The sequence below is a fragment of the Hemicordylus capensis genome, chromosome 9 (assembly GCF_027244095.1).
Source record: "Hemicordylus capensis ecotype Gifberg chromosome 9, rHemCap1.1.pri, whole genome shotgun sequence".
Lineage (NCBI taxonomy): Eukaryota > Metazoa > Chordata > Lepidosauria > Squamata > Cordylidae > Hemicordylus > Hemicordylus capensis.
In genome coordinates this window covers 24841782-24857621 of record NC_069665.1, presented here as the reverse complement: position 1 = coordinate 24857621, position 15840 = coordinate 24841782, and the positions used below count along the sequence as shown (strand labels likewise).

Genomic DNA, 15840 nt, shown 5'->3' with positions numbered 1-15840 from the left:
TGAGGGGTCAGTACTAAAGGAAGAAGCAAAGGATAATAACCAAGTTCATATGGTCCAGTGACTGGAGCATCAGACCGGGGTGGGTGGGGGGACTGAGAGACTGAAACCTGCCCATCTCACAGATCAGCTAGGATGATTAGAATGTAGATTATTTTATAGTGCTGTCAATGTGGAACATAGGAAACTGCCATATACTGAGTCAGACCATTGGTCTATCTAGCTCAATATTGTCTTCATAGACTGGCAGTGGCTTCTCCAAGGTTGCAGGCAGGAATCTCTCTCAGCTGTATCTTGGAGATGCTGCCAGGGTGGGAACTTGGAACCTTCTGCTCTTCCCAGAGCGGCTCCATCCCCTGAGGGGAATCTCTGACAGTGCTCACACTTCTAGTCTCCCTTTCATATGCAACCAGGGCAGACCCTGCTTAGCTATGGGGACAAATCATGCTTGCTACCACAAGACCAGCTCTCCTCTCCATAAGACCAACTCTCCTCTTCATAGACTCTCCTCTCCCATGTACATGATGTTTTACAGAAGGTGGGATGTTTATAACGTAGAACCTGAGGAGGGAGCTTGCAGTTGGCACTGCAGATGATCACATATCTCAGTTTGTTGGAAGTAGTCAAGTTGAACCAGAGGTATGCCCCTACCTAGGGTCTACCAGGGAGGGTCTGGATGCTATCCCAGCCTGCCTCACATTGCCCTTCACCTGGCAAACCTTTCCTACATTACCCGTTTTGCAGCCATTGGTCCCAATGGCAAAGGGTCTGGCTTGCCTGGAACACGCCAGAGGTTCATGCAGAGTGTGGGTTCAGACTTAACATGCACCAAAAAGTGAGCAGCACTTAGTTTGGCAAGCAGACTTCAAATGCTGGTTACACATCTCGGTTTGATGCCCCAAGTGAACCTCCAGTTCCTGCCTTGGTGTGGGTTTGGACAGCCGCAGTAAATTCAGTTACTAACTTTGCTAGTATGTTCCATGTAGAGTTGCCATCCACCCCCCCCCGCAAAAAAATTCTGAGTTTCAGCTGGATTTAAGCATCCCATCCAGATTGCTTAGCCCACCCAGATTTGCCCGGATTTCAGCTTTCTTTCTTCTTCTTCCTTAAAGCTAAGCTCTAGCCCTTGTCGAAGTGGAGTTATGGAGCAAAACGTGCAGTCACTATTCTGCTCAAAAATTATTTTCAAGCCAATTTACATAATAGGCAAATTAGGTGCCCAGATTTGGGAAGCCAGAATATGGCAACCCTAGTTCCATGTTATGTAAGAACCTGAGGATTTAGGGAACTGACCCAAAGGCTTCCTTGAATAAGTGGATTTTGAGAAGGGATTTCAAGGTAATATAGGTGGGGTAGGTGTATAATGAGACAGAATAGGATAATATTGTGAACTGTGCCTTCAGCACCTTCGGAGGAAGGGTGGGATCCTAACTGCCCAGAGACATAAGTTTTGGGCAGTATATAAATCTGTTAAATATTTCTATAACTCCCCCAAAATAAAATAAATAACTCATGAGATCAGGAGCCTCTTTTTTCTCCTCTGCTCTTCTGAAACAATTTTATTTTGGATGGAGTGCAGTTGGCATTTGTTTTGAAACAGTTGTTTCTTGGAGTGCAATTTTGGGTGAGAAAGAGACAAATAGTGCTGAGGATAGTAGAGGATTCAACAATAGCTCTGTGATCTTGCTATGAAACTGAATAGTGATCAGGTGTCGGAACATGACGAGAATTTGGTTTTGTGTAAAGGGCTACTAAACTGCCTAACACAACTTCAAAATTAACCAGTTTTTGAAACTAATTCTGTTGGACTTCCATAATATGGTGAAAATGAAATTGGAGAGGTTTCCTTGAGGCTGAATGAAGGTTGCAGTCTCATGAGCTAGGATGATTGTACACTCAGGAATCCAGAGTCATGAGCAAGAGTAAGCGGTGAGCATAGCAAAGATATTTTGCCCTATCTGAAGATCCACAGGATTGTGTGGGCTGATGCTAGGATCTCCTTCCCTTTTTATATTTTGGAGGTACTAAAAATAATACTCAAGTTAGGAAAATTGTAAGTGTTGCAAGAGACAGGAGGGGTCCCACAGCATGGTCTAAAAGCATATGATTCACACCTTGCTGAAGATAAGCAGGTCTTAGTGTGGTCAGTGCCTGGATGGGAGACCCAAGCAGTGTTCCCTCTAACAGGGATTCCCAGATGTTGTGGACTACAACTACCAGCATCTCCAGTTGCAACAGCCTTTGCTTGGAGATTATGGGAGTTGTAGTCAACAACATCTGGGAATCCCTATTGGAAGGAACACTTGGCCCAAGTATGCTATGTTTGAAGGTGAGGCTGTAGTTCAGTGGTAGGGCATCTGCTTTGCATGCAGAAGGTCCCAGGTTCAATCCCTGGCAGCATCTCCAGGTAGGGCTGGGAAAGACTCCTGCCTGGAACCTTGGAGAAGCCACTGCCAGTCAGTCTAGAGTAGACAATACTGAGCTAGAGGAACGAAGTGTCTGACAGCTTCCTATTACAGCTTCCTATAAGGCAGCTTCCTGTGTTCTGTAGTTCAGTACATTGGTAAGGGAGCATCTATGTTGAGTTTGTAACTGTGAACAGGTGCTAGTCAGCAACACTATATTGCAGTCTCTGGCAACATAGGACCAACAGACTGACTCAGTAGAAGGCAGCTTCCTATGATCCTAGGAGGACTACACTCGTCTCCGTGCTTCCCCTCATCTAGCCAATGAATTTCACAACTTGATGGTGTTGTCTTCTGTATCATGGTGTTGGACTCTTTACTAGACACAAGTTGTCCTTTTCCACAACAAGGTGAATGTTTCAGGCTGCATTGTGATGGGCGATTCATATGAATCCCTGACTTTGGAATGCCTTCATTGTGTTATCTGATCTAAATACCCCTGCTAACTGGGCAAAGAGGCACATTTTAAACTTGGTGATTCACTTTATTTAGCAGGGGGAGAGTAACTGGCCCTCTTCACCCCCAGCACAGTACTGTTCCAGTGACTGTTGCTGGTGTCTATCTTATGTGAGCCCTTTGGGGACAGGGAGCCATCTTTCTTATTTATTTATTTATTTATTTATTTATTTAATCAATCAATCAATCAATCAATCAATCAATCTATGTAAACTGCTTTGGAAATATTTGTTGAAAAGTGGTATATAAATGGTGGTGGCTGTTGTTGTTGTATATAAATGCATGCCCAACCATTTGGAAGGTGAATATTTTCATCTTCTTCCACTAGAAGGTAACTTTATGAAGCCATCTTTATCTGTAGAATAGATGCCTGCTTCATAGCGTAGCATTATCGCAATGGAGATCCTGCTGAATCTCTTCCTCTTAATTTCTTATCTTTCTAATATTTTCTATGGGGTACAATGACTTGATTAGCAAGCCAGAGGTTGTCGGTTTGCTGGTTTGTTTCCCAGACCATGGGAAACACCTCTGTTCGGCAGCATTGATCTAGGAAGATGCTGAAAGGCAACATCTTATACTGCACGGGAGGAGGCAATGGTAAACCCCTCCTGTATTCTACCTAAGACAACCACAGGGCTCTGTGGTTGCTAGGAGTCAACACCGACTTGACAGCACAACTTTACTTTACAGTTGTGTGCAATGTTCCATGACACTCCTCTTGTTTTCCCTTGTGTCCCAGTTCAGCTTTAAGCAAACAGTAAAATGCAAATGAAATTGGAAGCCTAAATATCTTTGAGTGGCAGCTTTGGGGTGTTGAGGGGTAGTAGTTCTTTGGGTGGGTTGGGGTGTTGAGTATCTGATGCTCTGGGGAGCTCTCCCAGTATCTCCCTTTACTTCTGATGCCTTGTTCAAATGCCTCCATTCTGAATGACCAGTTTTAACTTCCAGAGATGGATGATGATAAATGTCTATCATTATTTATTGAAAATGTGCACTTTATTGAACTGGTAAATATTTATTAATAATTGAATTCATCTTTAAATTGTATATTTTTTGTGAATTACCTTCCCTTAGAGCCATAAAACTTTTTATTATAGCAATAAAAAAATGTAAAAGAGGCATTTTGACTATGAAATTTCATTTCATGGTCAATTGGGCTTACTGTATCTGAAAAGACTCAATATGGGGCCATAAAATAATTATGATATTCATCTACACTTGCAGAACAATGCTGTATGGAACTGCATTCAACTTGTCATATTTTATTACATCTATGCAGTCAAGGTGCTAATCAGTATTGATAGTAGGGGTGTGCAATTCGGATTTTTGGGTGATTCGGCTCGGACCCGAGCCGAATCACCCCCGTTCTTTTTTGTGCCCGAATCTGGGTCACCCGAATCACCCTTGATTCGTTTCGGATTCGGATTTAACCCGAATCCGAATCCGAATCGATTTGGGGGGGTAAAAAGGGGCCCAGGGGCAAAATTTTGGGGTGGGGTGGTAGTGCCCAATGGGTAGAGTCTACCACCCCAATTTCGGGGGGATTGGGCAAAGTCCTGATTTTTTGTGAATTTTTAAAGTTTTAGTGACTTTGGGGCAGTTCGGGGGCATAGCATGGGATCTGGGCAAAAGGAGTGGGGTGGGGTGGTAGCGCCTAATGAGTGCAGGCTACCACCCCAATTTCAGGGGGATTGGGCAAAGGGCTGATTTTTGGTAAATTTCTGAAAATTTCATGTCTTTGGGGCAGATTGGGGCATATTGGGGCAGAAAGTGGGGGCTGGGGCAGAATAGTGGGGTGGGGTGGTAGTGCCTAATGGGTGCAGGCTACCACCCCAATTTCAGGGGGTTTGGACAAAGGGGTGATTTTTTGAGAATTTTTGAAGTTTTGGTGACTTTGGGGCAGTTTGGGGGCAGAAAGTGGATCTGCCCCAAAATAGTGGGGTGGGGTGGTAGTGCCTCATGGGTGGAGGCTACCACACCAATTTCAGGGGGATTGGGCAGAGGGATGATTTTTTGAGAATTTTTGAAGTTTGGGTGTCTTTGGGGCAGATTGGGGGCAGAAAGTGGATCTGCCCCAAAGGAGTGGGGTGGGCTGGTAGATAGTGCCTGATGGCTGGAGGCTACCACCCATCCCCAATTTAAGAGTGATTGGGCAGAGGGGTGAATTATGGTGAATTTATTTGTATGAGGTTTGTCTTCATAAGGTGAAGTGTGCTAAATTGATTACTTCCTCATATTATTCATAGTAAAGGAAAGTGTGAAAAAGTGAAAGTGGGGTCATGAGAGTTGTTTAATTGAAAAAAATCTCATTTGCTATGATAGAATGAGAATTCACACCTCAGAAGTTTTTTCTGAGGTGTGAATTCTCATTCTATCATAGCAAATGAGATTTTTTTCAATTAAACAACTCTCATGACCCCACTTTCACTTTTTCACACTTTCCTTTACTATGAATAATATGAGGAAGTAATCAATTTAGCACACTTCACCTTATGAAGACAAACCTCATACAAATAAATTCACCAAAATTCACCCCCTGCCCAATCACTCTTAAATTGGGGATGGGTGGTAGCCTCCACCCATTAGACACTATCTAGCAGCCCACCCCACTCCTTTGGGGCAGATCCACTTTCTGCCCCCAATCTGCCCCAAAGACACCCAAACTTCAAAAATTCTCAAAAAATCAGCCCTCTGCCCAATCCCCCTGAAATTGGTGTGGTAGCCTCCACCCATTAGGGACTACCACCCCACCCCACTATTTTGGGGCAGATCCACTTTCTGCCCCCAAACTGCCCCAAAGTCACTAAAATTTCAAAAATTCTCAAAAAATCACCCCTTTGTCCAAACCCCCTGAAATTGGGGTGGTAGCCTCCACCCATTAGGCACTACCAACCCACACCACTATTCTGCCCCAGGCCCCACTTTCTGCCCCAATATGCCCCAATCTGCCCCAAAGACATGAAATTTTCAGAAATTTACCAAAAATCAGCCCTTTGCCCAATCCCCCTGAAATTGGGGTGGTAGCCTGCACCCATTAGGCACTACCACCCCACCCCACTCCTTTTGCCCAGATCCCATGCTATGCCCCCGAACTGCCCCAAAGTCACTAAAACTTTAAAAAATCGCCAAAAATCAACCATGAACCGAATCACCCGAATTTTTTTTGCCCGAAATTCGGGTGATTTGGCTCGTGTCCGAAAAAATTTTGGGGACATCGGGGGTGATTCGGTTCGGCCCCGAATCACCCAAAATTGTTCGTTTCGGGCACAGGTCGTTCTGTGCCCGAAATTTTTTGCACATCCCTAATTGATAGGCAGGTCCTAGATGTTTAAGGAGACAAACAATACTTTATCCAAATTGAAACCACAAAAGCAACATAACCTAATTTTCTTTTTTAAAGCTACCAAGTAAAATCCTGTACATTTTTGGAAACACAATTGGACTAGATAGCTTTGCTGCAAATGATAGCTCTTTTAATTGGATTTATAGATTGACCCGGTTGAAATGTCCAGTAGAATTTCACCTTGAAGAAATGTCATGAAATTTTCAAGCACAAACAGAGAATAAATGAAATGTACTTGAGCAGAGCTATGATTAATACAGTGTGTCTCCGGCTTTGTTCTGAGTACTACCTGACATGTTCACCTATAAACTTGAATGCAAAATCGCCAGAGGCACGGGTAAAAATAGGTTGTGTCAAGGTTCTACTATGTTTCCCTCCGGGTGCCGAATTGGCTACCTGCATAATAGTACTTTTGCAGGCTTGTCTTAGATTTGCTGCAGGAAGACCACCAGAATAATAAATAATCCTTTACATTCCATTTCAGACTTAGAATGGCTGTATCCTGCAGTTCATTCTAAGTGCAAGCAAGCTGTTTTATTACCAAAGTGAATGTAGCCTAGCAGTTATTAAAAATGACTGTGTTGATGGATTAACCATTCTTCCTACTAGTTAAAAAACAAGGTAGCTCATGATGCATTGGCCTAGATTCCCTATCACTTTTGTTTATAAAAAGGGTGACAATTTGTCACATTGCTGATTAGTTTCATTATTATTGGCGGGGAAACAAAGGCACATTTATCTTCATTTAAATGTATGTTATTTCATTGGATTCCCCCCTTCAAAAATCGAGAACTACCAGAAAAAGAGAGAGATAAAAGGAGTGCACTGTGATTAGCATTTGTATTCTTAATAATTTGCTAATTTAAAAAATCAACATTCATAAATGAATTACTGGAGAAAAAAATGAATTGAATTCTAGTTTGAGTTTGGAAAATGCACCTGGGATTTCATATGATGTAGAAATCTAAACACACAATGTGTGTGTGTGTGTATGTATTTGTGTGTGTGTGTATTTATGTACACACACACACACACACACACACACACACACTCTTACTATATTTCCTCATGTAAATAGATGGAAATCAATAGCTATATGCCATGAAAAGTCATTATAGACGAAAGCCTAGTTGACTGTTTAGATGATCACCTGCGAAATTATTTTAATCTATAAAAGATGGCAATTCTATAGAGCTGCAACTCATGCTCTATAGGGTTCCGTCTTTTATTCTTTTCTTTTTCCCCCCTTTAAACATCTCTCTATAATCTGCCCAGCCTGCTGAGTACCACTGACATCAGTAGTACATCAATTTCAGAAAGTGGATTATTTTTACTAGACAGCTATTGTGACATATTGGGTCAGTCATAAATGAAAGATATTCATGCAAGCATGCAATACTTGTAATGAAGTCTCACTCTGACCTTCTGTATGATTGATTCTGTAATTTAGTTTTCTCAGGCACTGCCTGAAATGAAATGAAATCATGTTGAACAAGTTTTGAATACCCACAGTGCACCAGGAGAAGAAAAATCTGCAGCCCCAGAGGCTTGAGAAGTAGCAACTGAACGATTTATCTCCATGCTATTATAGCCTTTGCCAGCATTCAACATTTTCTTCTCCTTTTTTTTTCTTATTTGGCTTAAGTACTTAATTCTGCAGGTAGCTGTAAATGGGAAAATAAAATGCTGCTCAGATTTAAAATGACAGGACAGGAGTATGTGCAAGGGACTGATAAAATATCTTGAATAGAACTGACCTTTCATGTAGCTGAAAGTTACTGGGGGATTCATCCTAATAATTACCATATAGATTATTTTTATTTCTTTCCTGCAATGAAACATTTCAGAGAGCAGTGGTGCTGATTGAAAGAAAATTGAACTTGTTAACATTCTTTTCAGCTTAGCCTGTTGTACATAACAGAAGGTTAGCTTTGATGAATTTCGAAATTCCCTTTCTGATATCTAAGAAACAGACGGTAAAATAATTGCCTCTTTTCAGCCTGCATTTATTTTCTCTCTCTCTTTTATTAAAAAAAATTACCTCTGGGTTTTATAAAAATACAGTTAGATGTATACACATCATTTGGGGCGGGGGAAGAGGAAATGAAGTTTTCCCATATGAAAATGTGATTGGGGGGGCAGGGAGGGGGGTAACATTTTATAAATATAGAAGCACTTGACAAATTCATTTTGGATTTTGTTTATTTTAAAATATATAAGCTACTTTTTGGAGAGAGCCCTCAAAGTAGCATATAGTCGGTTTTAAAAAAATGTAAAAGAATAATTAAAAAATGCACTAATGATTAAAAAAAAATCAGCAGCTGAACAAGAGATATTTTTAAAAAGTTCAGTGGTTCAAATTAAACCACATTAATACACCCCTGAAACACTACAGTCTTCACTAACCTCTAGAAGCTCTAAAGGGAAGAGGCAAGCCTCCCAACAGGTTTTAGAGGGAAGAGGCTAGCCTCCTAAGGGAGGGAATTCCAATGTCTATGTGCCACAGCCAGGAAGGCCCTGGGCTGGTTCTCATGTTTGCCTCTGAAAATCAGGAGAAGGAGGCGTACACCCCCCCAATATTTGATTGTGTGGGCAGCCAAAAAGCCAATTAGATGACAGGGGAAGTGATGATATAGTTATGAAAATGCAATTGTAGTTTTTCAGTGTGGGTAGCCAACATTGGTAATCTTAGATAAAACAACTTTATTTCTTAGCCACTCCATAACAAATTGTTCTCTGGGTAGCTCACAACACATTAAAAACATCCAATAAAAACACATAAATCACAACAAACAAATTACAACACAACATTTAAAAATTACAAAATACAATATGCAATATTTTCAAAACTTTTTTAAAAAATCAATTTTAAAAGCCTGAGTGAACAAAAAGGTCTTTACCTGCCATCTAAATGAAAAAATGACAACGCCAGGTGAGCCTCACTGGGGAGACTATTCCATCGGCAGGGTATCGAATATGTAATCTGCTATGACTGCATATCAGAAGTGTGTGCACCTCCTTCTCCAAACTTTTGGCAGCAAATGGATCTTGAGAACTAGCCTCTTGTCTCTGATACCCATCAGCCATACTTCAGATAGAGAAGGGACGCAGGACAGGATTTCTCCAATAGATCTCAAAGCGTGGGCAGGATTGTGTGGAAGCAGTGGTCATTTAAATAATTCGGGCTTTAGTTGACTCTTTAAAAGAAAGTTAAAGTGCCTGGCATCTTGTGCTATCTCAGTAGATTTTTTAAAGACAAAAAACCAGGCAAATAGAAGCTATCTCCCAAGTCATATCACAGCTCCTCCCAGGCTCAAGAGCAGTTAGCCATGTGGACTGTCACCGGAGATTGCTAAAATAAATTTTAAGCTGCTCCTGGAATTGTAGTTCGATGGTTATTATGTAGAAACATAGGAAGCTACTATCTACCGAGTCAGACCATTGGTCCATCTGACTCAATATCGTCTACTTTGTCTCACATCAGCTCTCCAGGCAGGGATTTTTCAATCTGGAGATGATGGGGATTGAACCTGGGTCTTTCTGCATGCTAAGCAGATGCTCTGCCACTGGGCTGTAGCCCCATCTCCATTAATCAGGTTATCTGGACCCTGATTAATATATCTGTCACAGTGTAAATATGTCATGGGGCTAAGAAAGGTTAAGTAATAGAAAGATTAGTGCTAGGATGATTAAATAATATCAGCAACATTTAAATAGTGTTTTTGTTTCACAAAGCAATAAGCAAATAAAGCAACGACTTAATTTTTTTAATAGTTTAAATATGAACTCATATAAATAGTTTAAATATAAACTCATCTGAATTAGAAGCTGCCAATAGGTTAATTCAAAGTTCTCAAATAGGCCTGATCTCAGGTTTTCCTTCATAAACTTGTGCACCTCGAATTATGAATTCAATTTTCTTTTACAAAGAAATTTCCACTATTTGTTTTTAATATCCATTTTACAATCTTGACACGGATAGGGGAATGAGTAGGGTTGGATTACAGCATTGTTATGGCAATGTTGTATAATGTATTACAAATAAAAGAGGTATTTCATGGTTCATTAATGTGTTTAGTGTCTGGAACTCTTTATTAAAATAAGCCTTTGTTAAGCTTTTGTTGTTCTCAACATGTTTGTTATCATTAAGGGGGAAGAAGAAGCCCAGCTAATTACCGAATGTAATTATTTGTTCCCCTTATAAGAATGGTGGTTTCTCACCTGAAGGAAGGACTTAACAAACTCATTTTGGTCTTTTAACACCAAACAATGATCAATTAAATGTAAGCTAGACATGAGTACAGTGGTGTTTATTCTGAACCTTATGGGTAGGTGCTATGGCCACCTTAGGACTGATTTCCCATCATCCTCTTTGATTCACACATCAGCACTTTAGCCCTTGGCTTCTCTGTCGTGTCTTTGCTTGGGAGTGGGATGGGTTGATGGGTATACGTGAAGGCCCTACACCCATCAGAAGCTGAAATAACCTGCTAGGTGCCTTTATAAATGAAACACAGTGAGCTGGTGTGACAACAGGGTTACTGAGCATGAACTAGAAATAAGAACATAAGATCAATCCTTCTGGATCAGGCCCAAGGCCTATCTAGTCGAGCATCCTCTTACACACAGTGGACCACCAGATGACTCTGGTGGGGCTGGGGAGCCCACAGGCAAGAGGTGAGGGCTTGCCCTCTCTCTTGTTGTTGCTCCCCTGCAACTGGTATTCAGAGGCATCATGCCTCTGAGGCTGGAGCTGGTCCATAGCCACTAGACTAGTAGCCATTCCTAGACCTCCATGAATTTGTCTAAGCCCCTTTTAAAGCCATCTATGCTAGCGGCTGCCCACACAACTGCCAGCTCCATCATGGAGACAGCGGGGGTTGCGGGGAAGTTCCAGGATGCCCTATGCAAGTGCATGGGGCAACGTGGAGAGACCCCCAGGGTCAGGAGGCTTGTTTCAGCCTCCCAGCGGGGGTCTCCTCATGCGTTGCCGTGGCACAGAGCCGCGCCGCGGCAATACATGATCAAAAAGACAGAGTTAGCAGAGCACTCGCACCGCTACCCTCAGCTAAGGGGAGGGGGAATTAGGAGCCGCACAGCTCCCTTGGCAGCAGACGATCAGCAAAAAGCGGGCTAGGCTCCCTTAGCCTCCTTTTTGCTGATCGTGAGAATCTCCTAAGTGGGTTTTTAGCTTTTTTTCCAAACAAGGGTGAAATGACCTCTTCGTGGTAACCTGCAAAATCCTCAACAGCAATATGGCGTGTCTTTGGAGATGTCAGCTCTCTCCACCCACCCCACCCACCCACCCACTCCCTCTCTCACTGATGCACAGGCTGAATCCAGAGGATGGATGCCTACCAAGGCATCTGCAGCTGACTGTATTGTTGGGGTTTGCTAGATGGTAGACTTGTTCACACGATGACTATTAGGGGAGGACAAACTCCCTACCCCAGTTTGGGGAGCTCTGCTGGCTCCCATTTTGTGAATGTGTGCTCTTAAGAAGCAAGGATGGAGGGGGAGGAAGTGTCTGTTTGGGAGTGAGGCGCTGGGTTGGAGGGCATTTCCTTTTACCTTGGTAAAGTGCCGGGTATGAGAGCTGGATAGGAAGGCGCCCTCCAACCCACCTCCTCTCTCCCAGACCCTCTCTCACTCCCCTCCCAACCTAGCTTTTTAAGAGCGCACACTCACAAAATGGGAGCCAGCAAAGCTCCCAAACTAGAGTAGGGCATTTGTCCTACCCCATAGGAAGACAGGAAGCTGCCATATACTGAGTCAGACCATTGGTCCATCTAGCTCAGTATTGTCTACCCAGACTGGCAGCGGCTTCTCCAAGGTTGCAGGCAGCAGTCTTTCTCAGCCCTATCTGAAGATGCCAGAGAGGGAACTAGGAACCTTCTGCAGGCAAGCAGACAGGTGCTCTTCCCAGAGTGGCCCCATCCCCTAAGGGGAATATCTGACAGTGCTCACACATGTAGTCTCCCATTCAAATGTAGAACAGGGTGGACCCTGCTTTGCAAAAAGGGGGCAAAGTCATGCTTGTGACCACAAGACCAGCTCTCCAGTAACCATCACATGAATGTGCCTAGTGTGTATACTGTCTCCCTAAAGCGCCCTGGTTCTGAGGAGTTAGTGGATGTTGCTCTTTCAGCAGAATGCTGAATGGGAGTTTAACTGGGTAATAATAACAAATTGGAAGTTAACAAAGGAAGCTGGGGAACAGGCACACCCTTCTAATGGCTCCAGTTCCTTGAGATCACTCTAATTTTTGCCACCTGTCTTTTGAGCAGTAATTCCAATCTTCAGTATCCTAGATCTTTTTCAAAACAAAACATTGACTCCTACCTTATGCACACACAGCCAGTCAAATATTATGCTGACATTTGGAGAGGTGAGAGCCTCCATAGGCAATTTTATTCAGGGCCAAATATTAGTTTGCCCTGCTCAGAGGTGCACTTGGAAGGGTCAAAGGAAAAGCAATTGCTGGTTTCTTCATGACTGCAGAATCAGACAAGAGTCGAAACAGTCTCAGAACATCGAGAACCTGCTGAGATGGTTGCGCTGCGGTCAGAGAGTTTCTGTTCCATTTCATTGTGTTTTGGCTTCAAATTCACATACATTTTGATGCTTTTGTATTTTAGTAAGAGCCCAACTGAACTGAGCACTGTTCTACTATTGGATTCTGCCAGATATTTGGGGTAAAACTTTTTTTTTTTACCCAAGGCCAGAAAACAATTTGATTCATTCAAAGGCAACCTGCATTGGTTTAAATCTATATATAATAAGGCTTGTACCAAAGAAACTGATGGCAGTTCCTATGCATTTGATTCTAGTGCCTAGGTAACTTGCCTTTTTAGTATAATCATGGAGGATTGTTGCATGATTGCCCCAAATCATAATCTCCAGTTACTTAACAGCAACAGAGTCCTTCGCATTCCCATTCTTCTAAAATTGTACGTTTTAGCAGTTTGTAGCAATTGACTGAAGCAAAATTTCACATTATTCTCATCGAGCACCAAATGTTCTATGCAGTGAGTTCTTGCCCAGTGCTGAGGGATTATTTCAAATATCTAGGTGCCAGAAGTGAAATTCCTGCTAAGTGGGCAAAGAGCCGCTTTTAAAAGTCGTGGCTCTATTCTGTTGAACGGGAAGTAGCAGCCAACTCTGTACATCCCAGCACAGCATCTTTCCCAGTGTTTGTGGCTGATGTCTCGCCCATTTTTTTCTCTTTTTAAATTGTGAGTCCCTTTGGAAAGAGGGAATCCATCTTATTATTTTTGTTATGTAAACTGCTTTGTGAATCTTTTTTTGTTGAAAAGCAGTATACAGGTGAACCTCGTTATACACAGTTTCCATATCTGTGGATTCGCATATCTGCGGTTGGGAAAAAGGCACCCAACCTCAGCATATGTGGGGGGAAAGGGGAGGGGGACATGCCGACCTCATGTGTCTGTGGGTCAGAGGTGGCCGGAAATGTCCACAGAGATCATTTCCAGACACCATTTTCTCCAACTGAGCCACAAAATTTGTAAAAAAAAATGGAGAAATGCTGATTTTCAGCCAATTGGGGGGCATAGCATGACTCAGAGGGAGCAGCAGAGCAAGGTAAGCAGCTCCCCCGCCATGAAATCCGGCAAATTTCTGGCTGACTGGGTACCTAACCCCCATAATCCCATAGAACTCAATATTTGCAGTTTGCATTTCCATGGCTACAGCCTGGAATGGAACCCCCACAAATATGGAGGTCCACCTGTATGAATGTTCTAAAGAATAACTTCCGGGACAGGCTGTCATTCAGCAATAATGCATGGGTTTTGCATGCCAGAGATGGATCCCAGGTTTGGTCAAAAGCATCTTTAGTTATAAAGGATCCCAGAGAGTAAGTCTGGAAAAGAAATCCAGGAGTCTCCTGCCATTCAAAGTGGATGATACTGGGCTAGATGGACCAATAATTCCATGTATAAGAGGGCTTATTACTCTTGCCTTAAAAGAAGTACACTGGCTGCCAATATGTTTCTGGGCACAATACAAAATGCTAGTTATTGCCCATAAAGCCATTAAGCAAGAAAAGAATTGGCTGGGGATTGTGGGAGTTGTAGTTCAACAGCTGGACAGCCAAGGTTGCCTTCCCATGCCTTAACAGCTTGGGCTCATGGGATCTAAGAGAACACCATCAGGAATCCTGCCACCAACTAAGATCTTCAGAGCAGGTTCATTTGCTGTTGCCTCTGTCTCATCTGATGGTGGCTCAGCAGTGCGCCTTTTCTGTAGTTCCCCCTTGGAACACACTTCCTGTTGAAATAAGAGTGTCTTCAGAAGAGCCTTGAAGACACACCTGTCCAGTCTTGCTATTAGATGATTTTAAAAATCTGATTTTAAATTTTAATTTTTGTTGTAACTGTTGATTTTAATATTTAGCACTATTTTAACTCATTTTAAACCACCTCTTGACCTGGTTACACATGGTATACAAATGTGTTAAATCCATCCATCCATACATACATAGGCAGAGATATAAAGGTACCTATTGGAATCAGTAACCAAAAATTACAATTGATGTAGTAGATTCAGGTCATGCCATTCAAAGAAAGTGAAGAGAAGAGAGAATGCAAGAGAGAAGGGTTGGGGAGGGAAAGAAAGCCATGCAACCTTCTCAAAAAAAGGAAATGGTTAAGAATTCAAAGGCTTGCGGATGAAATTGGATTCTATGTCTGTGTCAGTCAGGAGAATTTAGCTTCAATAAAATCTCAGATTGAACCAAAATGACAAGAGTTTGAATAAACCATTTGTTCATCCATGGTTTCATATTCTGTTTTACTTCAATAAGGAATATGCCAAAGCTTCCTTTATTTTAGTATAAAGAGCAGCCTTTAATAAGGAAGGGACCACCTAGACACATCTCTCTACATGTCCTGCAAAAAAATAAAATGAAATCACCATTCTCCTCCTCTTAATTTATTAACATCAAAAATTCTTCCTTAAGGCAATAAAGCAGTGTGTTTAAAGCCGGACTTAATATGCAGAAAGTGATATCCTTTAAAAAGACTTGGAATGACTTCCAGATGCCCCTGCCAATATAATTCTAAATCAGAGTTCCCTTATAGTGAACAGCAGTTAAACTCACAGAAAAGATGCCCGGAAGGAAATAGGAAATAGGCAACTTCAGCCAATAAATGAGTTTCAGACCTTTCTGTATCCAGCCCAACAGCTCCATTCCCCCCCACCCCCCGGCATGTGCATTGAGCACTAAAAAACAGAAGGAAGGAGATACTGAGAATGTAAAGAAGAGAGTTCAGGATCCCAAGGGGGATAATTGGTGGTAAAGTATCAAAAATATCATTGGTGGTACCAGGGTAAAGTATCAAAAAGATTGCATATTCATTGTGATGACAATGTCAGTGTCAGCTGTATTGAGTACTGATCATTACATGCACATTAAACAGGCAAAGGTTTTAGGAGACTTGGGTCATTCTGGGCAGTGCAAGGGAGAAAGAGTGGTGGTGGGATTCCCAGGGGGAAAATATATTCAGCAACTTAGAATATATCATGAATCCTTGGCCTCTGAGATCTTGTCAGTCTCCA

The 15840-nt window shown here is 42.2% G+C and overlaps 1 protein-coding gene across 1 annotated transcript in view; it reads left to right on the top strand.

Moving 5' to 3' along the window:
- Positions 1-15840, top strand: part of TOX3 (TOX high mobility group box family member 3) — a 97473-nt gene that overhangs the window by 68259 nt on the left and 13374 nt on the right. The gene's annotated exons all lie outside the window — the stretch shown is intronic.